Source organism: Trichosurus vulpecula, chromosome 4 (assembly GCF_011100635.1).
Source record: "Trichosurus vulpecula isolate mTriVul1 chromosome 4, mTriVul1.pri, whole genome shotgun sequence".
In the NCBI taxonomy this organism is placed as follows: domain Eukaryota; kingdom Metazoa; phylum Chordata; class Mammalia; order Diprotodontia; family Phalangeridae; genus Trichosurus; species Trichosurus vulpecula.
In genome coordinates this window covers 119,913,327-119,939,606 of record NC_050576.1, presented here as the reverse complement: position 1 = coordinate 119,939,606, position 26,280 = coordinate 119,913,327, and the positions used below count along the sequence as shown (strand labels likewise).

The window sequence follows — 26,280 nt, the reverse complement described above, 5'->3', positions numbered from 1 at the left end:
ACTTAGTTTCTAATTCAGATAGGTAACAATATATGCTGTTTAATACTGTAAATACTGCAACACTTGAACCCAACGCATCTGATATGTTCTCTCCTATTCCCAGTGGGGGGGGGGGGGAAGTCTCGACTAAGTCATAAGGATGTACCTTGAGTGATTCCATGGATTTCTCATTCCTGTTATTTCACCATCTTTTCAGGCACTTTGATTTACAACCTTAGGGTCATCCTAGGCTTCTTGCTGCCCCTTCTTCACCACGTCCAATCAGTTGCCACAGTGTCATTGATCACACTGTGCAGGATTTCATATCTGCCCCCTCTTCATTCATGTAGCCACCACCCTAGTTCAGGCTCTTATCGCTGCTCACCTGGACTATTGCAGATAGCTTCTTAATTGCTCTCTCTGTCTTCAGTCTTTCCCATATCCATTCCATTTTCTTTACAACTGACAAATTGACTTTCTTAATGTACTGGTCTGATCCTGTTACTCAAAAAGCCTCAGTAACCCTATCTTGTTTCTAGGACACAATACAAAGAAAGTCTTCTGTTTAGCATTTAAATAATCAGGACCCAATCTTTTCCCGTATAATTTAACATCATTTCTCCTCACACACTCTTCATTCCAGTCAAAATGACCTGCCTGATGTTGCTTGGACATGGCGCTCGAGCTCTTTGCCCTTGTATAGGGTGTACTCCATGCCTGGAACAGCCTCTCTCCTCATCTTTTCCTCTTGGGATCCCTATTTCCTTGCGAGGCTCAGTTCAAGTTCTGTAACCTACATGAAGCCTTTCTGGTCCCCTAGTTGTTAGCTCTCTCTTCCTAAAATCACTTATTAACATTTTATGTATTTTGTATTGTTATTTTTTTTTCTTGTATGAAAGCTCCTGAGCTAGTAATATTTTGACAGCAGGGCTATTTCATTTTTGTTTTACATTGCTGGCATTTAGCATAGTGCTTTGTGCACAGTAGGTAGTTATTACATGTTGTTCAATTGAGTGCAGTGTGGCGTAGTGGGAAGGGTGCTGGGCTTGAAGTCAGGAAGATCTGGGTTCAAAATCCAGCCTCAGATACTTATTGGCTGTGAGCAAATCACTCCATCTCTCAGTCTGTTTTGCTTTAATCTGTAAAATGAGGGAATTGTATTCAGTGATGTCTCAGGTTCCTTCTTTTTCTGAATCTATGATCCTATGAATTTAATTCCATATCTCATTCCACCTTCACCTATTTTACCCAAAGCTGGGTATGAAAAACCTGTGTGTAGCTCAGTTCTAGTCTTTATACCTCAAAAGAAGTGAGACCATGAAAGAAGTTTAGAATGAGATGGATCTAAGTGCCTGTAGTTTTACTCCTTGCCTTTTGTTCCATCTTGGCTCTACTGTTTAAGAGTTATGTGTCTCTGGGCATTTGACTTGTGGGCCTCTGTTTCCTTGAACATGGAATGGGGATACTAATTCTTGGATTACCTACTAGAAAGATTTTCTGATGAAAATGCATTGTTCATCTTAAAATTTTGCTATTATTTTGTTGTTATCTAAGCTATCATACTTGTACCTGACATCAGAGTACTGGATGTGCTTATAGAGGAGGTATAAATGCTATGAAAGAAAAGTAAAGTTGGGAGAAACACCTGGATTAGACGACATTTACATGGAAGACAAATGGAATGGTGAGGAAATACTTTGGAGAGTATTGAATGATTGATTCACTGGGTATTTGAAGGATGAGAAGAAAACACAGGTTGAAAAATTTTTGAGCCTTAGTAATACTTTATAATAGGTGAATAAGAGATCAACAACTAACTTTATGTCCATTTTCCATCTATATAAATATTTTAATGAGAATTATCTATAATGTATTGAGGGAATCTTCAATGAGGGCATTAGACAACTTGTTGTAACTGCTATCTCATGGTAGATCTCACTTTTGCCACCATACAATTGACTAAATCATGTAGAAAATAGTCTACTACTTTTTGACTATTTTTCAGGTCAGTTGAGCAAAATGGCACCAGCCAGATCAAAATTATCCAAGTTGCCTTGGAAGATATAACTCAGATAATTTTGTCCAATGTTCCTTTAATTAATATCAATCAAGGCATAAAACAAGGAGGCATAGGCGCATCAAAGTTAGTTGCCACTATTATGGAGGAGATGCAGCACAGGGTCCAAGTTGAAGTGTGCTTCTTAAAGGTCCTACTGATGCTCCTGTTTGAAGATCACATTGTGATAATTACATCAAGAACTTGAATATGGCATCAACCCTGGGTAACACCCAAAACCCTCAAAAGAGTTGACCTAATCATTCATACAGGAAAAACTAAATGGATGAAGAACATTAATTGCTCAGATTTTAGCATGCAATTAGATAGGGTAGGATAGAGAGTAAGTTCACTTATCAGTGTACGTGTACCTTGCAAAGATACTGTAAATAGACAGTGGGTCTAGAATTAAATGAGAGGAAAGGGACCCAGACTATCTATGGTGAGTTGCATGCTACTTTCAAGACCCTAACAATCTTGAAACAAAAGTCCATATTTTAATGCTTCTGTCTCTCAGTGTTGTTTTATGGCTGTGAGTCATGGAATCCTAGTCTTTGAAGAAATAAAGTTGAATGGCAATGGAGAAGCATATGGTACCAGTAAGACTTGCACATTGAAAAAATGGGAAACTGTGAAGAAAAACAGAAGGAAGTATATCATCAAATAAGTTTATGATAAATGGTTTAATCATATGATGAGAGAGGGCTAACTTTTATATGGCTTGTATACTCCACTGGTATCATTTAATGTCAAAAGAAAGCAGAGAATGTTGGGTGAAGCCTCTGTGATAAACTTATGAAGGCCATTGACAGGCATACCCAGGACAAGCCAGCATGGACTGGAAATGATCTCTATCATTGGAAGGAACATTATTTCAATGATATTACAGATCCATTTGGTTTCAGTTGACCAGAATTGTTGCTAATTCCTTATTTTAGTCCAACTGCCACCACTACGTTTGGTTACTAGAGACATAGGGATTTCGAATCTTTCCTCATTTGAGTGTGAATAAACTTTGTTTAGTGCTTAGTTCAACTAATACAAGATTGTTTTTTAAAATTATTTTTACTTAAACATTAAGGAATATTACTTTCCCCCTCCCAACCAACACACACACACACACACACACACACACACACACACGTAAATACACACACATTCTCAAAAGGAAGGAGTTTTCATAGGAAAAATTTCTTGTTAAAATTCCAAGTAAGATTATCTAACCAAAGATTTAATTCACTCTTTTGTTTTCATTATTTTAACCCTTTCTGGAAAATCTAGACCCCCCAAATCCTCTCATTAGACCTTTAGTGGGCAACCTTCTCAGGCTCTCCAGCTTCATTTTATTCTTCATTCTTTACCACCACCTCCATCCCCCAGGGACTCCTACTCCATGCAAGAAGGACCAAAAACAGATGGATACTTGAGGTTGGAGAAAGAAATCATGTTACCTCCTTAATTTTCATTAGAATGTTAATTCATTAGAATATTAGAGTAAAACTTAGGCATCACTTAGATTTTTATTCCACAGAGCTTTTCTTCCTCTCTGGAGAGGTCCCAATGGTGAATCAAAATGTCAGAGGCACTAAACCCTAAGGAGAGTTATAAGTTTGAAATTTTTCTCTGGTACCTGAAATTCCATGTTATTCATCCTTTTCTTTCTTCCATGATGCTCTCATATTCGCTTTTTTCATCATGGTGCTTTCATATTATTTTTTTCTTAATCCAGCTTACCCCTACACAAAAATTTACTCTCAGTTCCTTAATTCTTGTTGTTAAAAATAATTGATAGCAGCTAACCTGTTAATCTTTCCAGTAAGATTTTCTTTTTAGTATGAAGGTCTTAAGATGGATTTTCAAGAATAAGCTAGCAAGTGGAAAAGGATTTCCTTTTATGGGAAAATGTGGTTCTAGGATTCTTCGACTTAGAATTGTTGAATCTACTTGTTCTCTGAATGTGTTTTGGGGAACCATGCTTTAGGGATTTTCTAGCAACTGAGTATAGCAGGAACTGGAAGCTGATATAAAAGCACAATATACTTACATAAATATGGCATAATATAAAGCCATGAGGGAATGAGGAATTTAATGAGACTTATCAAGTCCATGGAGTATCAGAAGAACTTCCTAGGTCACTATAAACATGAAAACCTATCCACAATGAATCCTACATGATTAAAAAATGTCTTAATGATAATCCTGAAATAGCACACAAATATTTTTAAAAAGGAGATGGCAATGAATTAACAATCAACACTTTGAGGCAGCAGGATCTGGAGTCAGGAATTCAGGAAATCCAGACTCAGATACTTACTAGCTGTATGACCCTGGACAGATCATTTAATTGCTATCTAATTGCTAATTTAATTTATCTGCATGTTTCCTCATTTGCAAAATGGGGATAATAATGGCATCTGCCTGTGAAAGTTTTTGTGAAATCAAATGAGATATTGTTTGTAAAGTGCTCTGCAAACTTTAAATTGCCATCTGAATGCATCAACATCAGCAGACTTCTTTGACACAAAAGCAGATTTTCCAGTTCAGAGTGGAGAAACAGAAAAAAAAGAGAGGAAAGGATTAAGAAGGACCGTTGGTCCATCTGGCCAGAAAAATAGCCTTCTATATACCTCTACTTGCAGAAAAATGAAGGAGTCACTCTGCTAATTACTACTCTGTCTTCCAGAAGACAATAGATCTGTGTCAAAAAGAAGACGCTACCATTTTTTGCCAACCTGAGGAGAGAAAAAAGTGTTGGAACAGAGCCATGTGGGTGATGCTTTCTAATTAAAAATAAAGGGAAGGAAGCAAATTAAAGAGGAGGATTCCAGAAAACCTGGATCTTTAATCCCTGCTTATGAGTGCTGGTCAATTCAGATTCCACGTTTCTAGTCATAGTTTTTCTTTCTAGGATATAAAACTCTCCCCTTTTCTCCATTGGGTGATTATCCCTTGCTTTACATACCCTGAGTTTTACCAGTAGAATCAACTTTGAATTGAAGGGATCTTGTTCCGTTAATGAAGAGAAAGCCATCTCCTTAATTAAGTCCAAATATTTCAATGCTGACCACAGTTTCAATCAAGAACACCCTGACTCAGTAATGAACAGAAAGTCAAGCTTTCACTGTATATGCTACTGAAGAACAGTCCTGTACTGAAAAGGCAACTGGGGGCACAGTATGTTAGCATTCAATACCTTGTCAGTACTTTTTGCCTCCTCCATTTCCTATTAAGTGCACATCAATCTTGGTTTAAAAAGAGGCATTTACTATAAAACAGTATAAGAGAAACATAAAAGGAGAATGAATAAAGTATTTATTAAGCATTTAGTGTGTGCAAAGCACTGCGGTAAGCACCAGGGACACAAATAGAAAAGTAAGATAGTCCATGACCTCAAGGGGCTCACATTCTAATGGTGAATGACAATATATAATGGAAGATTTCAGCTACAAGTCAGATGAAAAGGTCCCATGGTCCTTAGGGTGCTAAGGCCAAGCAGATGGTAATACCTTTTGTTTAATTTCATTTCCATGATAAAATCATATCAGTTTCACATGCTGAGCAACTTGACTGTGCCAGAGACTCTGGTGACAAGAACTTTCCTTTCTGGAACTTCAGTAGCGGTGACTTGCAGGAGCATTTGCCAAGCTGCATCTTCACTACAGCTGCTTCCCAGGGTGATGAATAAGGCTGGACTGGAGGCATTGCTATTCCCCATTGCTATGTACTTTGAAATAGGCTCAGTGTTATGTGGGTACAAAAGCATTAAAACTGAGCCCTGTCCTCAGGGAGCTTATAACTTAGTTGGAGAAAATATATCTAACCAATATTAAATGATTAACTATTAAGTTCTGAATTAATTGTATGAAAGGGACTTAAGTACAATAGTAGCCTGACTGTAATTTTCCAGATAAGAAAGCTGAAGTAATAAGCAGCAGAATTGGAATTATGCCCTAGATGATATAATTCAGACCAACTACTCTTTCTGCTCTAATCACTTGCCTCTGATTCACTGCAGATAAGGGCTTCTTAAATGTGGATTGGGGTACAAAGTTCAGTAGTGTCTTCTTAGTGGTCCAATATGTATCCACAGAATTAGAGTTGGAACATACTTCAGTCACCATCTAGTCCACAAAGAATTTCTACACTAGCATTCCTAATGATGACTAGTCTAAACTGTGCCTGAAAACTTCTCAGGAAGGGAACCCAGTACCACTTTAGGCAGCTCTTTTCAGTTTTGGACTGCATCCTAAGTATATAATTTACTATTAGGGAATAAGTTAAGCAATAGGAGGAAAATGAAGTCATTTTGTCTGATTAGAAATGAGATTCAAAGATTAATGTGTATATAAGTATAGTACTTAAGAGTTCTATAACATAAGAATAATAATAAGAAATTCAATTCTATGCAATTTCTAAATCATATTTCATAATGTTGGGAAGTCCAGTCAGTCAATCGATAAATATGTATTAAATACCAGACATTGTGCTAAGCACTGGGAAACCATAGGAGAGTAAAAGAGTCCCTGCTCTCAAGGGGCTCACTGTCTAATAGAGGAGACAGCCTGATGTAATAATGGACCATGTGTGCAAACACTTGCTCATCAAGTGTTCTAGAGTGGTAAATGGTGGCTAAGAACACTACTCCTTCTACAACTTCTACTTTTCCCAAATGATGTTGCAACAGTACTGGAAAATCATATTTCTGACCCACTAGAGAAATGCATAAGCAGAAAAAAAGTTGGAGTAATCATGTTATCAGAGTGAAGGATAACTAATACATAGCCTTCTTGCTCTGTTATAGTTTCATATTGTCAATAGAAGTCAAGGAAGGCCCATGGCATGTTAGGTGATCCTTCTGTCCAGCCCATCTCCCACTCAAGGGAGATTTGTGAAGGAATATGGATAATGGTTACACAGGATGAGTAGGTATGGATGGAGGAAATACGTCATAGCATCATATGATCCTCAGTGAGTTCACAAATCCACTGGACTATTGTAATATGTTAATTGGAGGTTATAGTATCATAAACCCACATATGGGAACCCAGGGGCACTCTTCATTTTAATTAATTAATTCATTCATTTGTTTATTTACCAAATTAGGTGTTCCGCCTTCCCAATATTTAGTAATGGGCTCAAAATCATAGATTTGTTTTTTGATTTAGGATGTAGTTGTAGCTTTAGGAATTAGGCCTGAATGTTATCAAGAATATTTAGTCCTACCCTCTCATTTTATAGCTGATGAAGCTAAGGATCCAAGAAGTGACGTGTCTTGTGCAAGGACAGGAAGTAAAAGCACAGAGTCATGAAAGGAACTCGAGGGGTCTAATAACAGATTGCTTTCCCTAACACTGTGGTGTTGAATCCTTCCTCTCAACACATGATCTGTCATCTAATCTTAGTGATTTTTCATCATCAGTGTTCTTGTTAACTCATTGCTGCAATTCTACTTAGGGTATTTTGACTAAAATACTTTGTTAACTTCATTGTTACTCATCTCATGTTTGGTATTGTCACATTCCAAATTATCTTCTACCTTTCTACCATGTAGTTTCTACCTCTTTAATATTTCTAAAACATTTCTTTCATTATATTTCTCTCCTTCTCTAAAATTGTCAATACTTGTTCATTGTTTATAGGAAAATGTCCCACATTTCTTAGCCTGATATTCAAGGTCCTATTCAGTCTGGTCCTGACAAACTTTCTAGTCCTATTTATTAATGTTGCCCTCTGTTCCAGTCAAACTGAATTGATTTCTCTTTTCTGTAGATGATTTGCATGTTTTCTCTCACATGTTTTTTCCCATTTCATTGCTCTTGCCCAGAAGCAGTTTCAATCAGTTGATGGACATTTACTAAGAACTTACAACGTGCCATACATGGTGCTAAGTACAGGAGAAACAAGGAAAAGCCATCATTCTGACCTCAAATTGTAATGGAAGAGACGAGCAACAACTCTGTACATACAGGATACATAGAGGGTAAATTGAGGTAGTTTCAGAGAGAAGACACTAGTAAGGGTGGAAAGTAAGGAGGAAAAGACCTTTTGTGGTCAAATCTTGAAGGAACCAGGAGGCAGAGGTGGGAAGGGAGAACATTCCAGGCATGAGGGATAGCCAATGCAAAAGCAGGTTGTTCACAGATGGAATGTCATAAGTTGGGAACTGCTGTAAGGTAATGTAGCTGGAATGTAGAGGAAGTGGTCAGGAGTCAAATAGAAGACTGGCATGGTAGGAAGGATTCAGCTTGTGAAGGGCTTTAAATTCCAAACCTAACATTTCATATTTGGTCCTAGAGAAAATGGTGAGCAGCTATAGTCGCATGATAGGGAATGAGGGACTGCGTAAGAGAAATGGGATGAAAGTAGAAAGGACAAGACTTGCCAAAAGACAGTATATAGAGTGAGAGTAGGGAATCAAAGATGACATGGAGTTTGAAGGCCCAAGTAATAGGAAAGGCAGGGGAAAGGGGAGGATTAGGAGTGAGAGGTGATGTTTTATTTTATGCATGTCATTTTTGAGATGCCTAAGGGACATCCAGTTTGGGGTGGCCAAAACGCAGTTGATTCCAGACTGGAGTTTAAGAGAGAGGCCTTAGGTGCTAAGGCCAGGATAAATCTAAGACTCATTCTTTGATCGATCACTAAATCCATGGGAGCTGATGAAATCATCAAAGGAGATGGTATAGAGGGAGAAAGGAGGGGCCAGGACAAAGCCCTGGGGGGAGACCCAAAGTAGGAAGAGGAGTAGAAGAAAACCAAGAGAAAGCAATGTCATGAAAACCTAGGGAGGAGAAACTATCCAAGGGAAAAGAATGAGAATTTCAAAGAGAAGTCAAGAAGGAGTCAAGGACTGAGAAAAAGCCATAGGATTTGACAATTCATAGATCATGGAGAAGAACATCTGGACAAGATGATGCCTGCATGCAGACAGAGCAGCTTCTAAACATTTACTGTAGCAGAACAAAATAAGAATTTGTACCTTAAATTTGTACCTGATCATTCAGAAATCCAATGAGAAATGACAGTGACTTCTTTCACCATAGAATGCTTTAAGATCCAGCCATCAGTCTTTTGGTGATCAGAAAGATGGGTAAACAAAACACCAACCCAGTATAAACAATTTAGAAATTCCCCAAAGGAATTAAGAGTAACTCTGTAACAATTGTTAGCAGTGACTCAAAGGAGGGGAATGGGTTTTCCACAAAAAACGTATTAATACGTAGAAGAAATGAAAATTTGAAAAATGAAATAAAGGCTCTTGAAAGAATTTTCAAGAAGAACCAATTAGAAGACAAAGAAGTAAATCTTATCCAAGTAACAAATTCCTGGAAAAATGGAATAGTCCAAACAGAAACTGAGCATTCTATGAGACAGCAAGTAATGTTAGAACAACATTAAAAGGCTAAAAAAGAAGAAGAAAATGTAAGATATATAATACCAAAAAAGCTGACCTGGAAAACAGGTCAAAGTGCGATAATTTAAAAACCATTGTGCTCTATGAAAACCATGAACAAAGAAAGCCAGGATTTTATTTTATCAGATCATAAATAAAAACTTCCCAGATCTAGTAGAATCAGAAGGCAAGTAAAAATAGTATCTGCCAATAATTTTGTGGAAAACTAACAAAGCCAACAAACAAAACAACAACAAAGACAAAAACAAACCAAGCCCAATGTAAAAATTCCAGGAATGTTATAATCAGAATCCAGAGCCCTGACTTAAAAAGAAAAAGATGCCCAAAGAACCCCCCTTTTTATCATTATATCCTTGGGTCTACAATATACAAGATAAGATCCTGGGATAAAATATTCTAAAAGACAAATGATATAGGCTTACAACCAAGAATTAACTTATTCTGCAAAGCTGAGAATCATCCTCGGGTGGGGAGGCGCAAGGGATGAACCTCCAGTGAAACAGAAGTCTTTCAAGCATTCCAGATGAAAAGACCAGTACTGAAAAGGAACAAACATACAAGTAAAAAATACATCTAGAAAGGTACATTGATTTGAATTTTTGAAAGGGACTGTATAATGATATAATGTTGACATTCTAGAGAGGAAAGAGAGATAAGTGTACCTTTAGAATTTTAATTTGTCCAAGGAGATTGAAGGAGTTAAATAATTAAAACAGAGAACCTGGCAAAATATAGATTCTACCCTGAGAATCTAAAGAAGGGAATGAAAAAGGAGAGGAGCACAAGGAATTCTCTTGAGTAGAAAGGAGGGTGAAAGAAGTAGAATTTACAATTTCTTATAATCTGAGTGTGTGAGAAGTAGAGTATGAATACATGGAGGAATGGGTGGTGGGAGCTGGTATCAGACGAAGTTCACCCTTATTTGAAAGGGATAAAGGTGTCTTGAATGCATACCTAGGTATGTTTGGTGTAGAAATACAGCAAACTCAACCCAAAGAGTAGCAAGAGGGAAGTGGTTAAAAGGGGAGATAATGCTTGGGATCAAACAAACACAACAAACTTTCTGATCCTGAAGTGGGCATTAAAATGGGAAAAAACCCCAAAAAGTGAAGAATTGGTATCTAAGTTAGTGTTCTTCAAATGGAGAATGGTATAAACACTTGTGACATGAATGTAATGGAATATTATCACGCCATGAAAAGTGATGAAAGAGATAACTTCAGAGAATTGTGGTTAGTACAAACTTATGTAGAGTGAAGTGAAAAGAAAGAAGACATTTCACAAGACATCAACATTGCAAAGAAAAGCAATTTTGAAAGACTTAAGGACTCTGATCGATGCCAAAATTAACCATGTCTATGGTGGTCATGTGATAAAGCATGTTACTTCCTGACAGGGAAGTCATAAACTTAAAGTGGATAAAAAGACATGGTTACTTGTATAGTCATCTTATTTGACTATGTTTATTTGTTATGAGTTTTTTTTCTTTTTCTTTTTAATTGGAGGGAGGTGTTAGAGAATAGAAATGAATGAGTGGAAAAAATGATGCCAAAAAATAAAAGGGTTATTGAAATTATTAAAAAAATGTCAGAAATCAATGGAAGGAATTTCAGGTGACACCAAAAATAGGAAAGTTTTGAAAGTGATTGAATGTTAGATCGTTTTTAAAAGCATGTGGTAAGAAAAATGAAATAGTTGGTTTCATATACAGTTCTTTTTTGTTCTCTTCTGTGCATATAGAAATAATTATTTTTGGTGTTTAAGTTCAGAAACAATATTTTTAATTTAACAGGAGGTAGCTGATAAATTTTAAGATGAGGGAGCCACAAGCATGTTTACAGGCACCAAGAAAGCAGCAAATTGGATGGGGAGAAATTGAAAATTAGTGAAACAGTAGAGATGGTAGAGTAAATAAATGGTCCACTGGAGAAGATGAAATTGAGGTTGCATGTAGTGGGTTTAGCCTTGACATTTAATGTAGATGGATTTCTCAAGGAGTTTAGCCAAGAAAGGGGGAAGAGATATAAAGGTCAATAACTAGAAGGGATGATGAGACCAAGTGAGAGTTTCTTAAGTATGGAAGGAGACTATTTTTGTAGGCATTAGGGACAGAGCCAGCAAGTAGGGAGAGATTGAAGATTAATGGACAGGTGAAGAAGATGTGGGAGAACAGGATCAAGGCTGTATCTCTAGGAGTTGATCTTGGTAAGAAAAAGGGCCATCTTTTCATGTGAGATGGGCAAAGTAGAATGTGGGGGAAGACATCTGGGCAATAAGAGATGAGGAAGGAAGAAAAATGAGACTTGGCAATGGATCCCTTTTTAAGGATTCTCAACTGAGAGGATGGAGGCTGTGGTGTCTTAGAAGGCTCAGCACATTACCTAGCATAATGTATGTGCTTAGAAATGCCTGCTAATTTGTCTTTAGGAGAGATAAGAATGAATGGAGTATCTGCTATGCTATGAGGTGAGAAATGATTTCCTTGCTCTATTGAGGGACTATTTGAGATCAGATAACATAAATATATAGAGGACTAAGCACAGTTTCACAATTTTCTCAAGTTCTATTTAGAGACAGATGAGTGGGCATGAATGAGGCAGATTGTAGGAGCAATTTAGGGGTGGGGTTTAAAGAAGACTGGCTTGGTGACAGGACAAGGGAGCAAGGTTTTCACTTGTAGAAAATAGTGTAGAGTTGAACTGATTCACCAAAGGGTAACAGGTAGGGAGGGACAGCTAGGTGGTGAAGTGGATAGAGTGCCAGTCTTCCCGAGTTCATATCTGGCCTCAGACACTTACTAGCTGTGTGACCCTACCCAAGCCATTTCACTCTGTTTGCCTTAGTTTCTTCATCTACAAGATGAGCTGGAAAAGGAAATGGCAAACTACTTCATTATCTTTGCCAAAAAAAAACCCTGAATGAAGTGGAGAGTTGGACACAACTGAGAATGACTAAAAGGCAACATAGGTAGTGAAGGGAAAAGACAATGCAGGGATGATGGCCTGAGAAAAAATAGAGGGAAAGAGAAATTGGATGTCACAATGAGGACAAAAAAAACATAGCAATTACAAAGGATAGGGAAAGATGGAATGATAAAAGATTATAGTCAGATGCAAGAATTTTAGAGTTCATGAACACAGAGTAAAACCCTTGTGGGTTATGGTAAGATCAAAAGTATAACCACTTCTGTGTGTAGTTGCGGTACAGTAGAGGAAGGGGTCATAGCAATTGTGTAGACTGAGGAACTGAAAAGTTAGGGTATCTGAAGGAACATCAGTAGGTTAGTTTGAAATCCCCTAGAAGTGGCCAGAATTTAGAGTAGAGAGGAAGACTGTGTGATGCAGTCATTGAGGAAGGAAAGGGAATGTTTTGGGGGGTCTATAGAAAACTTCCACTAGAATCTGGATTGAGTAATGATTTCAATAGCTTGAGCCTCTAAGGAAGACTCAGTGAAGGTGATAGAGGAAGAGTCTGTAAATGACAAAATGGAACAAGGAATGTTCTAACTCTCTAACCGAGAGAGAGGTATGAGGAAAAATGCAACCAGTGCTTGAAAGGGTGGCCAAGGTCATTAGATGGGAACTAGGTCAAAGAAGATGCTGGAAGATGGAAGGAATGAGAAAGTAAAGGTTTAAGATGAAAGCAAAATTATTAATTATAGAGCAGTCATTCTTGAGGGCAGGATGGAACCAACAGGTGCATCTGGAGTGAGATATTAGGGTAATAGGTTGAGAGAGATGGGAAGGGAGAAGAAGGTAGGAATGGGTAATAGACTTTACACCTAATTGACAGGGGGATTCTGACTCATTGGGATGGGAAAAAAGCATGGGATGAATGATGCTAGTATCTTAACTATTAGGATATAATTCCAGGCAGTGATTGGAGGAGGTTCTGTTGAGGAGAGTAGATGATGAACGCCCTTTAGTGTTCATTGTCATGGAAGTAATAATGTTGTATTCTGGGGTGATCAGAAGGCCTACCTCACAGAAGTCAGGAGCAGAGGAAGATACAGTCCCAGGAAAGCCTGGTCAGGAGCAGGAAGTTAGAGTCTGGTGCCTCAGAAGCACTGAAGAAGGCTCTGGAGCAAAAACAATGGCCTGAGGCCAGGAGCTGACTCAGTGGACAAAGAGTGAGGCTGGAAGGCAGGTGGCTAGGGTCCCAGGCTGACAGTGTCATACAGTTGATGGCATAATACATTTGAAAGAGTACTAGGCAACATCAGGAGAGTCCTAAGTTGAAATTCCAATTGTTACATCTGCAATTATCTGACTGTGTACAAGCTATGAAGTTATGCCTGCTTCTCCTCACCCACCACCAACATACTTCTGCCAGACCAATCCCCTATTTCCCCTTCATTTGTCTCTTCATTCCTCAGTCTACCCCTGCAAGCTTAGCCTCCTGGCTTGTTCCACTGGCTTCTCCTGCCATTATCTTTTTTAAAAAATCTGTGTTCCTTCTCAGACAGCTTTCCCTCAGGGAGGAATGAAAAACTTTACCCCTTCCCTCTCTCCTTTCCCTCTTCCCTTTCCTTCTCTCCCTTCCCTTTTATCCTTCCTCCCCATCCTTCCCTCCCTTCTCTCCTTCCCTTTGCTCACTTCTCTCCCTCCCTTTCCTCACTTCTCTGTCCCTTTCTTCTCCTCACTCTGTTTCCTACCTTCTTTCTCTTCCTTCCTTTCTTTCCTCTTCTCCTTTCTCCCTTTATTCCCTTCTTTTCTCCATCCTCGATTTTCTCCCTTCCTTCCCTCCTCTCTTTCCCTCCATCCCTTCTCTCTTCCCTCCCTCCCTCTCTCTCTCCCTTCCTTCCTTCCTTCCTCCCTCCCTCCCTCCCTCTCTCTCTCCCTTCCTTCCTTCCTTCCTCCCTCCCTCCCTCCTTTCATAAAATGTCTTGGAGTTTAAAATAAAAGAAAAGATTTCAAGTCCTCAACAGATTCTTAGTGCCCTATACCTTCTGTTCTCAGAATGCCCCGAATTCCCAGCACAGTGATTTAATAGACTCCATTCCAGTGTAGGTAAAGAACAGAAAAAATATCTTAATAAATACAAATTTCTCCTCACAAATAAAGGTAGGGCCATAGTATTACAAATGCCATCCTTCCATCCCCCAGGCCCCATAGCTCTCTGGCCATAAACCTTTTTGTTTAAGTCATTTTAAAAAATGAATAGCAAACTGACACTTTATGAATAGAGAAGAGTCTTTCCCCTTCATATAAGGGCATGCTAAGAATGCCTAATACTCTCTTCCTTATGCTGTTATCTGCCAATGACACCCAAAGACCTGAATCTGAATCATGTGGCCTAGAGTAAGGGAATCAATATAAAAACACTTTTTCACTGAGCTGAGTAATAATATCTTATTCTGGAGCATTTGAATCTTTTTGGTTATAGGTCTGACAGCTCTAATAAAACCACACAAAAGTCAGATGGTGCCTGATGAACTATATTGTCAAATGAAATGACCAAATGCAGTGGTTGACTTACTTGGCCTATGCATTAATTCTTAGCTCCTGCTGTCAGATTTGATCTTCTTCATAGTATTTATGGAAACTCCTTATTGGAGCTCCCTTAGAATGCCATATGGAAATATCAGCTGGTGCAGTGTAATGACATGCCACCATAAGCATCCTGACCAGTGGATCATCTCCCAGTGATATTCTATTGGGTAAGTTTTTCAGTTCAATCAGTGAGAAGAAAGATGGGTCGGAAGTCAAGAGACTTATTTTCTGGTCCTGAGTTAATCATTCATTAGCTTTGTCACCTTGGACAAGTCACTTAAGGTCTATGAGTCTTAATTCTCTCATCTAAAAACTGAAGGCATTGGTCTAGGACATATCCTTTAAGAGTCATTTTAGCTATAAAACTATGATACTACAACAATAATATATAGGAAGCCCCAACTTTAGAATATTACATGTTTCTCCAAATTTTTGTTTAGGTCTAAGAATGCTTTTTACCACAGGGGAAAAAATATCATACACGATGGTAAAGATATCAAGATAAATATTCTTTCCAGCCTATTTACCCTATTAATTAGCTGAAATATTGTACATTGGCAGAGTAAAATAGTGGGAACAAATAATGTTTTGATGACTATTATATTGAAGGAGAAATAATTTTTAACAATCTTCAGTGCTGGTCCTTGAGTAAAGGCAGGTTGAATTTCAACAATCAGACATAGCCATTTTGGAGATTCTGGATGGGGTTTCCAGAGTTTCAAGGGCTTTAGAGGTTGAGTCACTGGTTCTTTATGATGCTTAATTTAATTTCATATTGATTAGTTTCCTTTTTCCTTGATACAGGTGAGTCACCAGAACTAGCACTGCTATGCTCCTCAGTCAAACTTATGTCTTTTTTTTTTCATCTCACAAATGGGAAAAAGACAAGGGGGAGTAGGAGAAAAGGGAAAGTTTTCCTGATGTAATTGATTGTGTAAAATAGGAGGAAATTGGTTTAAGAGGGAATGTATGTATATGTGAGAAAGGTTTTCCTTAATGAGTATTTAATTGAGCTGTGATCAGTAAGAGGTGGGGGGCAGGTCATGCATGATTTTCCCTTCCAAAAAAGAGAAGAGGTGATAGGGAAGAGGCATTAGACATAAGTAAAAGAAAACTCATCAGTATGAAATTAAATTCAGCATCATAAAGAACCAGTGACTCAACCTCTAAAGTCCTTGAAACTCTCAAAACCTCATTCAGAATCTCCAAAGTGGTTAAATGTTAAAATTAGAATGTGCTGGCCACCTGGTGGCACTGGACACAGACAGCTTCGTTTTGATTGGGGTATTTGCCTATGTGGGAATCCACATAGGTGAGGAGTCTTTGGGCAATGTTTTTAAGGATTGGTAGCAGTATGAAGAAGCCACTGCTGCTATCTGTTTAGCCATTTGTATGTGCATTAGATCATTTGCAAATTGGTCAATCATAACTTACAGAGATGATTCCATACAAAAGAGTTATGAAAAGTTAAAAGGGTTCAATAAATTTAAGATATTATTATTAAAGTATCAAATCAATATTATAATAGGAGAATTTCTCTTAAGCCAGATTTGTATCTTCCCATTCATATTGTTCAACTCACACATTAGAGTCAGAGAATCACAGACCATTAGTGTTGGGAGAAAACTGAGGAGAATAGATGTCACCCTTCTACTATGATATGAGAATGTACTCTTTTCCATTCTAAGGTAATTCTTTGTCTCCTACTTCTCTGCCAACAAAATATAGTGATTGTATTAACCTTTCTAAAATATAAAGTTTTCTGAAGAAAATTCAAAAATCATTTTAGGTTGATAAAGACCAGATGTATATAAAACAGTTAAGTTTCACATTAAAAGATTAAGGTTAAATACAGCAGAACCTTTGAAAGGATTTCACCAGTTTTTTACAGTATATCATATATTAGTTTTTATATATTTGTCTTTTATTATAAACTATTTCTAACTATATATCTGGGAAAGAATTGGTCTGAAACATTTTTATAGAACATAAATACGGCTTATGACATAAACAGTAAAAATAGGAATGATGTAATGCTCTGGCTTAGATAATGTAAAAGAATTTCATTAGGTAATGCAGTGTTGATGAGTTAATAGCTTTATCCCAACTCTCCTGAATACATAATGTGTGTTCTGCTCTCTATGCATTATGTAATCTTTAGATAGCATTTTCTATAGGTCATGTATTTTATTTTATTCAATTTGAATGGGCACTACAAAAGTTAGGCATAATAATTTTGCAAACTTACTGTACCATGATTTTAAAACATGGTGGTCACCATTTGCAGTCTACTTACTTTGCTTAATTATAATAATAACATATATCTATTGATAAAACTTCAATGCCATCAAAATGATATTGGATACAAAGTCTTTTCAAGTAATCTATCTCACTTTTAGTAAAGAAAAGGAAATAGTTGCTAAAAGATTTTCTAGCATATCCACTTCTGATTGCATCAAAATGAATTTTAAAAAGCATTTTATATTTATATTTGAAACTAAATCAAAGCTTATGTATAAAATGTGAAATCAAAGAAAAGCCCAATTTTGCAGTCAGTGCTATAAATTATTGGGAATTTTTTATGCATAAAGTTCAGAAAAAGGATATAATATGCATAGGCACTTCCTCATTTACTTCCTCAGCCCTACACTCTCAAGAACGTTGGGGCGGCTAGCTCATGGGAGTTTTCTTTCAGAAGCAGTCAATTTTTAATGGTAAATTGCATCACTTAGAAAATTATTTTGAAGTTTATTACTTCCCACTCATTTTACCTATTTATTTGAACTATTTGGACCAAAGAAAAATGATGTAAGGGTGATTGTTTTTCATTTTAATAACATTCGCTCAAAAGATATTTATTAAATGTCTAACATACTACAGGTACTATGCTAGCTTCCATGAAGGATATAATGATTAATAGCACCATTTCTGCCCTCAAGGAACTTACAGTCCAGTAACATTTGTTTGGTGTATAGTCATTAAAAGAAAAGAATGAATATGATTTAGGAGCTAGTGTCCAGCTTGTGGATTATGGGGGCACTTTTTTGCTTCCCTTTTCCTCTTCTGTCATTTTTTTGTTGGGCATTCCCCTTTTTATTAGCACCTTCACTGAAAGTTGGAAAGAAATTCCAATCAGCAAATTTGATGGTAGTTTCATTTTATTTTATTTTTGATCTAACCCCTTTGTTTATTAAATGAAGAGACTGAAACCCAGAGACATTAAGTGATTTGCTAGGTATATGAAAAAGAGCATACTAGAGTTAAATTGAGAGAGGCTTGTATCATCAGTCCTTCTATTAGTTGTATGACTTTGGGGAAGTCACTGAGCCTCTCTGGGCCTCAATTTCCTTTTTTTAAATTAATTTATTTTTAGTTTTCAACATTCACTTCCCTAAGATTTTGAGTTCCAAATTTTCTCCCCATTTCTCCCCTCCTCCCACTCTAAGATAGCACATAATGTGATATAGGCTCTACCTGTATATTCATATTGAACCTATTTTCATTTAATGGTAATTTTGACAATATATATAACATGTTTGGTGATGAGAGAAGTAGAAAGCAATGTTTACAAAGACTTTCGGATTATCACCAGATTCAGTTGTTTGTGCTACTTCATGCCTCCCTAGCCATAGATATTTGAAAATAAATGATTATGGACCATAGAACTGAATTGTAAGAAGTCACAGTCAAAGAGATAGTGGAAATATTCATTAAAGATAATAGTTAATGCATGATTATACAAAATAATTAACAGCCTTGGAAAACTAGCCCAGGTCAGACCTTCAATTGCTCTGCAAAGTCTGAGTATGCTTTCTGGGTTCGAAAATTCAACCTCCATCTGTCTATCTGGCAATTTTGCATAATGGTGTGGTTCCAGACTCCTAGGAAAGCAGCATTAGAATGAGGGGAGCAGCACTGATTTAGGAATTCAATCTAAATTCTCACATAAAGAAAAATCCACATTGTAGTCACTGGCTAAATGTGGAATTGGGTTTAGATTCTTATAAATATTGTCCCGAAACTATGCTCATATACAATTAAGCAAGTGTTTAGATTCTAGTAACCTACACCTCAAAGTAAATCTGAGAAATATAAACTTTTTTTCTCTGTTTTCTACAGGATCATAGATCCAATGCTTAGCACAGTGCCTAGAATGTAGTAGGTACTTAATAAATGTTTATTGATTTACTTTTTGCTGGAGGATTCTTTAGAAGTCATCCAGTTCGTTCTTCTCATTTTACCAGTGAGAATCCCAGGATTATAGATGCAGAGGTAGAAGGACCTCAGAGGTCATTTAGTCCTTCATTTTATAAAGGAGGAAACTGAGGTTCAGGGAAATTTAGTTACTTAAGGTACACAGTAATTGTTAGAGGTAGGATTTGACCACAGGTCTTCTGACTACCACATTGTCTTCCTTATCCTAAAGTTCACAAGATCTGTCCAAGGTCACACAGGTAACTAAGTGACAGAGCCAGAATTCAAACTTGTCTCTAAATCTGTTCTCCTACATCACTATGTCCTAATCTTACCTAAAGCCTTAATTTTATGATATTTTTGCAGTTTGCTGCTAAAATCCAGTGATTTCTTAGAACTTTTTAAAAAATTACTTTCATTTTATGCATGCCATAGATGCATATATTCATAAGAAATAATAGTGAGGCCAGACATGGTGGCAACATATATAATTCTTACTGCCCAGGAGGCTGAGGATGGTTGATTGCTTGAGGTTGTGTTTTTTTTTTTTTTTTTTTGTAGCAGTGGGCTAAAGCCCATCAGATGTCTGCACTAAGTCTTGAACAGATAAGGTGAGTCCCTCATGTAGGAGGTTTCCAGGCTGCCTAAGGAGTGGTGAACTAGGGTGGAAAAGGAGCAGATCAGGACTTCCCTACTGATCAGCAATGGAATCCTGGTTGTGAGAAAATGCCTTATTTCTAGACTGGACCAGATGGGGAGACCTGATCTCAGAAAAAAGAAAAGAAACAAGAGGATGGAGTAGAAAAGAGTAGAAACATTATAGGTACCTTTCCAGATCAATGTTAGACTGTTAAATTTTCATCCATATTTAACAAACGTCATTATTCAGTTTCATGGGGTCACTGTGTCAAAATGTCTGTGTTAGAACTTTAATTTATTTGCAGAGGTTCCTTTAAGTGGGCAGAAAGTGCAGTGTGTTGGATTGATTTAGTGTCTGTAATCCATCCACCAGGTAGGAAGGTTTGCAGCCTGGTAACTTATTCTTCGATGTACATTTAAAAACCGGAAGAATTCCACTGCACTGCAGCAGAATCCTGAGCTAGGAGACACTTATTGCCTCTTCCCTAGCTGGTTCATATGAGGTTCATTCCTTGACAACAGTGGGTTCTCATTCTGCTTCCAGGTAGCAGTAGCTGCCCTGCCTCTGCTGTGTCCCTTACCAGATGGCATTCTTATTAAATGCCTTGCTCTTGCCCACCCTCACTTTCTTGATCCAAATATGAAGTGCCAGGAAATAAATAAGAGCATTGTACTCTGATGAGTTCTCTGGAGATGGAGGAAAGCCCTGGGGATCAGGAGATGGAACCAGCCTCTCTGTTTATTCTTCCTGGTTCTAATTATTGGCCAGTAGGAAAAATACGCTGATTAAATGGTGTAGCATTTTAAGAGGGATTTAAAAATATACATATTTTTAAAAAGACAATAAATTGTCTGCCATCATCTGCTGCCCTCAGGTAGTGTACAAGTCTTTGAAATATTATTGGATTGTTTGTTTGAGTCCCTTAAAAATAATGCATGAACATCAAGGATGATCTTTGTTATGGGACTGCTGACATTGGACTCTGGGGTAGGCAATTGCTATGTGCAAATTTCACTGCCAGACTAAAAGTGCAGCGGAAATGAGTGGGTAATGAGAGCAGAGCAGCCAGTTCTTTAATTGAATTAAAAGCTGGGTGACATCAATGCAGACACCTGTCCAATTACAGACAGGCCAAGGTGTTTACCATTGCTGTACAAGCGATTCGAAGATGACAGAAATCTTTCCGCCCACAGATTAACATAATGAAGGAGAACAGATTACAGTGGATGCCGGCCAAACACCTAGGTTGGCAGCTGAGGAGGGAAAAAAAGGATAGTTTGCTGAAGTGTGTAAATAAAAACTGTATTTTTGCCTGGTCCAAAATGAGTTTAGTTTTTAAAAGGAGGCCATTTTGCTTTGAGATGCCCTCCCCATTTGTGTCTGTCTACATTTAGTCACAGGAGTTAATAGTAAAATTTTAGTGTCAAAGCAGACTCATTCTCTGCTGTTTTATTGCCTTTCAGCAAACATAGTACTATTAGAGTCTCAAAGGCTTGCACAGCTGGTGTCAATTCAGCAGTGATTTTCTCTTGGGTGGTTAGGCTGCCTCCAATTATTAATATTTTCCCTTTTGCTCCTTTGAAATTTGAGGTTAGAGGCAAAGGGAGAAAAGTGTTGGAGATAATCTATCAGCTGGAAGAAACCATGTCTTTGCCTATTACTTCTTTTTCTCCCTAGGAGGGGAATATACCTTTACAGTGAGAGATCTATCTAAGAGGACCTAAGAGGATTAAAAAAAAGGTCATTAGCCATTCAACAATGTGTATCTGGTTCCCAATCTGCACAGAATACAATGTTAGCTGCTCTGATAGGGTAAGAGTGAAGGTTGAGAAGGGAGAAGAAGACATATGATCCTTGATCCTCAAAGATCCTCAAAGGGGTACTTTCTGAGTACCCCTTCTATTATAACTCTGACCACCTCCTCTGCCCTTGATAAATTCACATAGTACAATGACATGTACCTGGCAAACTTTTAGTCTTACCTAACGGCAGAGATGAGCTTCTCACATATCAAATGGATCTTATCAAGATTTCCCAGTCCTTAGCACAGTGCCTGGCACATGATGTGTACTTAATAAATGCTCATGGATGTGATTTATTGTGAAGCAAGGAATAAACTTGAAGTTTAGGAGGCAAACAGATTTTCCTTTAAAGGAAGAAAAAGTAAAGAAAAAAAAGAAAAGGTAGCATGGGTAAATCAAAACCTTATATTGAGACCCATAATAAGGTTGCAGAGCTAAATTATGAATCCACAAAGAAAGTCTGGAAGAGTCCTCTGAAAAGGAACTATTCACATCTGGGACTATTAACAGGAAGTATGTGGAAACCCAACCATCCATTCATCCATTTTTTGTAACAATCCTTCTATCTCCTCCCCTGGCATGTTCTTAATAGCATAGTGGTATCTGGGAAGCTACAGTAGCCACCAGTAAGGGTGAATCTCCATAGTTGTCTACACAAGTGGTATTGTCTAGTTTTGTCGATTTCTTTTCAAGTTAACACAGGAACAACAGAACTGTGTATGTTTCTGTAGTTTGAGAAAGAGATTTTGCTGCTCTATTCCCTCTCCTTCCCCCCCTGCTAAGAGATAGAATTTGAAAATTACTAGATACCATAGGGATCTGATACCTAGAATTTGAGTTCTTTTCTAAAGTGTGCAAAATTGTTTGTGTGTGTGTGTGTGTGTGTGTGTGTGTGTGTATGTATGTGTGTGTGTTAGTCATTCAGTGACCCTTTTATTGGATTCCTTCACCCACTCAGTGGCCTGGGGTTGCAATTAAAAAAGAATGTGTTTACTTTTCTTCAAACTCCCTTGGTGTGGCATGTCAGATTTTCTCAAAGTGCATTAGCGCTTAGCACAGAGATTTCTGAACCTGCTGGTGCCAGCGATTTTAATACATATGCCAACACTCCTGTGTTTGCTACATAGGACACTAACACTTTTAAAATATCAATAATGCTTACTCTACATTTATTCAATGTTCTTCCAAATCACCCTCTTCCATTATCAGAATAGATAGACAGATTTCCTAATATAGGTGCTGACCCTTTTTTCTTTTCAAAGAATCTTCTGGCCAAAAGAAAACTCTAGAGGTCACTTGATTCTCCTCAATGTTTTCAGGCAGGGTCATTCTTAAATGGTTAAAAAAGTGAAAAATCTGTTTTTGGAAACTTTTAAAATGGAAAAACCATAATCTCAGAAACCTATACAAATGTTTGAAAGCTTTGTCAAGAAATTCTTTATAGTTAACCCATCTTATATAATTATTTCTATGTTTGTGTCTAATATTTGTTTCAATCTAATTCAATTTGATAAACATTTATTGAGTGTCTACTGTGTGAAAAGCACTGTTAGGCTCTGAAAATCCAAAGTAAAAAGAGAGTCCTTGGGCTCAAGGAGCTTAAATATAATATGGTGGCTGACATGCACACGAACATGGTAGGAAGTATAAATGAAGGAACATGGTAGGAAGGATAAATAAAGGAAGAGTCTAACCAAAGTGTTATAAGAACTATGGGGAAGGGGAGATCACTTTCAGTTGCAGAAATCCAGGAAAACTTCACTGAGAAGGTCACATCTGAACTTGACCTTGAGGAATGAGAACATACGTGACCATTACCAACATACAAAGACCAAAGTAGGTCTTTCTGAGACAATGTTGTCTTAGATTGGAAGCCCCGCCCCCCCGCCCCTACTGATCAGGACTTCTTTTTTACTGCACCTTGCTTAGAGACACAAATGAGGAAATGGTGATAAATGCTTTCTGATGATGATATAGTATCATAGTGAAACTATTCTACTGGAGATAAAATATTTAAGTGTGAATTAGACACTTTAAAAGGTGCCATTAGGTAAATTACTAGTTTCTTGCATTAAATGGTCCCTAGTGGCATCTCCAAAAAGGTTCTACACACTCAAAGAGAATCTTGTCTATTTCCTTTGGGGATATCAGTCCTTCTTATAAATATCTGCTTCAGTTCAACTTGGCGATCTCTTTAGTGCTGTAGGTAAACTAGGAAAAAGAGATTGTCATATTCTCAAGGTCACTTAGTGATTCTTAAGCAACTTTTTGCCTTGGTAAAGTCTTCCCTAAGTACTGAGACTTCCAAAGACATTACAGAATCTAAATGGAAGTAGAGATCATCTGGTCCAGCCCCCTTCACATTTTATAGAGAAGGAAATTGAAGACAAGATTACACAGGAAGTCACAGCTAGGATTCCAGCCTAGGTCTTTTCACTCCAAATTTAGTACACTCTCCAATATGCTGTGCTCCCTCCTTCCGCCCCACAGATTTATGCTCTGAGTGGTTGCTCCTTTGTCTTCATTCTTGCCCTAAATGGTGACCTAGAAGCAAAATTGTAAAACCCTGAAGTCTTCTCTAAAGCATACTGCCACCATTCACCAATCTTATAAGACCTTTCTCCAGCACCATTCTTCTGTTTTGACAGAATTTGAAGGCAGAACATTGCAAGGCCTTTCCTGGAAATATGAAGGAAATGCCACTTCAGCCTCAGAATATACATCACATTTTAAAAAGTGTGATTTACAAACTGTCCAAAGCCCTCCATGTGGTATTAAAAGCTGGCAAGAACCCACACATCTGCTTTCTTTTCCCCCTCAATCTTTTCATCTCTTCTTTTCCAGTATTTATTATTGTTTCACCTGCCTTGAAATGGGAAATGTGAACACTTTGATAAATGACTTGAAAGACGGTCTAGTTTCACTCTAGCATCTTTCTTTCAGAAGCTTAGTACTTTCCAAAGATACACTGTTTGGTAAATTTCTCCAGCAATGCACAAAACATCAGGGTGAAAAAAGGGCTCTGAGAGCAATGCTTCCCTTTTCTCAAAGACTTCAAGGTTTAAAGGGGAAAAATACTAGGGACTGAAATCCTTGATTTACACATGCAACAAATATGACTTTTGTCACAGCAGGAAGAAAGGTTAAGCCATATGCCCAAGGTCATTTGGTGAATCTGATGTTGATATCTGACCTAGCACAGCTCTCCCTGAGTTTTACACATTGTACCCTTTGCCTTGTAGGCTGATGTACCCTTTATTTCAACAATGAGCCTTAGTCATGGTTTGGGAGGGAATTATTTCATAATAAGATATTGTCCATAATCTTTCTGAAGGCTTGCCTGTAAAAATGCTAAGTAATGTTCTGGAACGGATTTTTATTATTTTTTCAATGGGAATAATACTGTTTTAGATTTATATAGTTCTTTGACTCCAAAGGACTCAAAGCATTGGCATATATGTATGTGCATATGGTTTAAGTTTCCATACGGTATCCCCGTATAGGAGGCAGGATGTGTAAAAGACAGTGCCTTGTATAGAGTCGATAATAAATATTTGTTGAATGAATGAAAGACTAAACTGATATTATAGCTTATTTTATCTATGCCACTATAAGGTCAGAAACTTTATTCTCCCCAGTGCCCTATTAACTCCTTGATAATAAAGACCTTAGGGAGATTAATTAAATCTTTTTATTCATTAGGATGCTGCACCATGGTACCTGTAGGCAGTTTTATGCATGAATGCAGTAGGCTGTTATCTATTTGGAGTGTTTTTAGTGGTTTGGTTTTTTTTAGAAAGCTCCCTTCCTCTAGAGTATCTTGCTCTTACCTCCCTGTCCTGTTTCCACAATTCCTCCATTAGGTATTCATTCCTTTGACTTGAATGTTGCCTCTCTGTGTACCTCCTTTGAAAATACAGAGACAGGTATCACTGAGCCCATTTGGGGAATGATAGTATAATTTGATTAGAAAATAGGGTATATTTAGGGGAGTAATGAGAGGTAGGATTGGAAAAAATGCATTAGAAACCATGTTCTAGAGTCATCCAAAGCATTTATTAAGCACTTACTATATGCCAGGCACCGTACTAAGTAATGGGGATACAAAGAAAGGTAAAAGATCATCCCTGCCATTGAGAAGATACAAATATAATGGGGACTGTAATCTGAATATAATCTGAAGGCCAGCCTAAGGCCTATAGAATTTATTTTCAGAGAGAGAGAGAGAGAGAGAGAGAGAGAGACTGTTAGTTTTTGAACAAAGAATATTGACACAAGTGGGCTTTGGGAAAATGAATAGAACTCATACATATCTGCTTGTTGGGCATGTTATGGTGGCATGTTGTTCCTTTTGTGTGTGGTTTGGACTAGAAGACCTTCCAACTTTGAGATTCTGTGATTCTATGATGCTTCATCTGTTTGCTCTGTGTAGAAGACATTAAAGCAAGGGTAGATTGGAGGAGACCACTTTGCAATAGTCTAGGAAAAACTTAATGGATGCTTCAAGGAGTTTGTCAGTAATAGAACTGTCAAAGAAGTTTTAGGTAATAGAGATATTGGTGGGAAGTGGGGGCAAAGGAAAAAGTAGAATAAAGGATGACCCTTGGGTTTCCAGTCTAGGTAAATGGATGAATCATGGTAGTCTGCATAGAAATAGAGAAGTAAGCAGTAAGAACTGCTGTTTAGTAGGAAGGAGGGTAAAG

At 37.6% G+C, this 26,280-nt stretch overlaps 1 protein-coding gene across 1 annotated transcript in view; it reads left to right on the top strand.

Annotated features, from left to right (window-relative positions):
* Positions 1-26,280, top strand: part of USH2A (usherin) — a 991,863-nt gene that overhangs the window by 396,456 nt on the left and 569,127 nt on the right. The gene's annotated exons all lie outside the window — the stretch shown is intronic.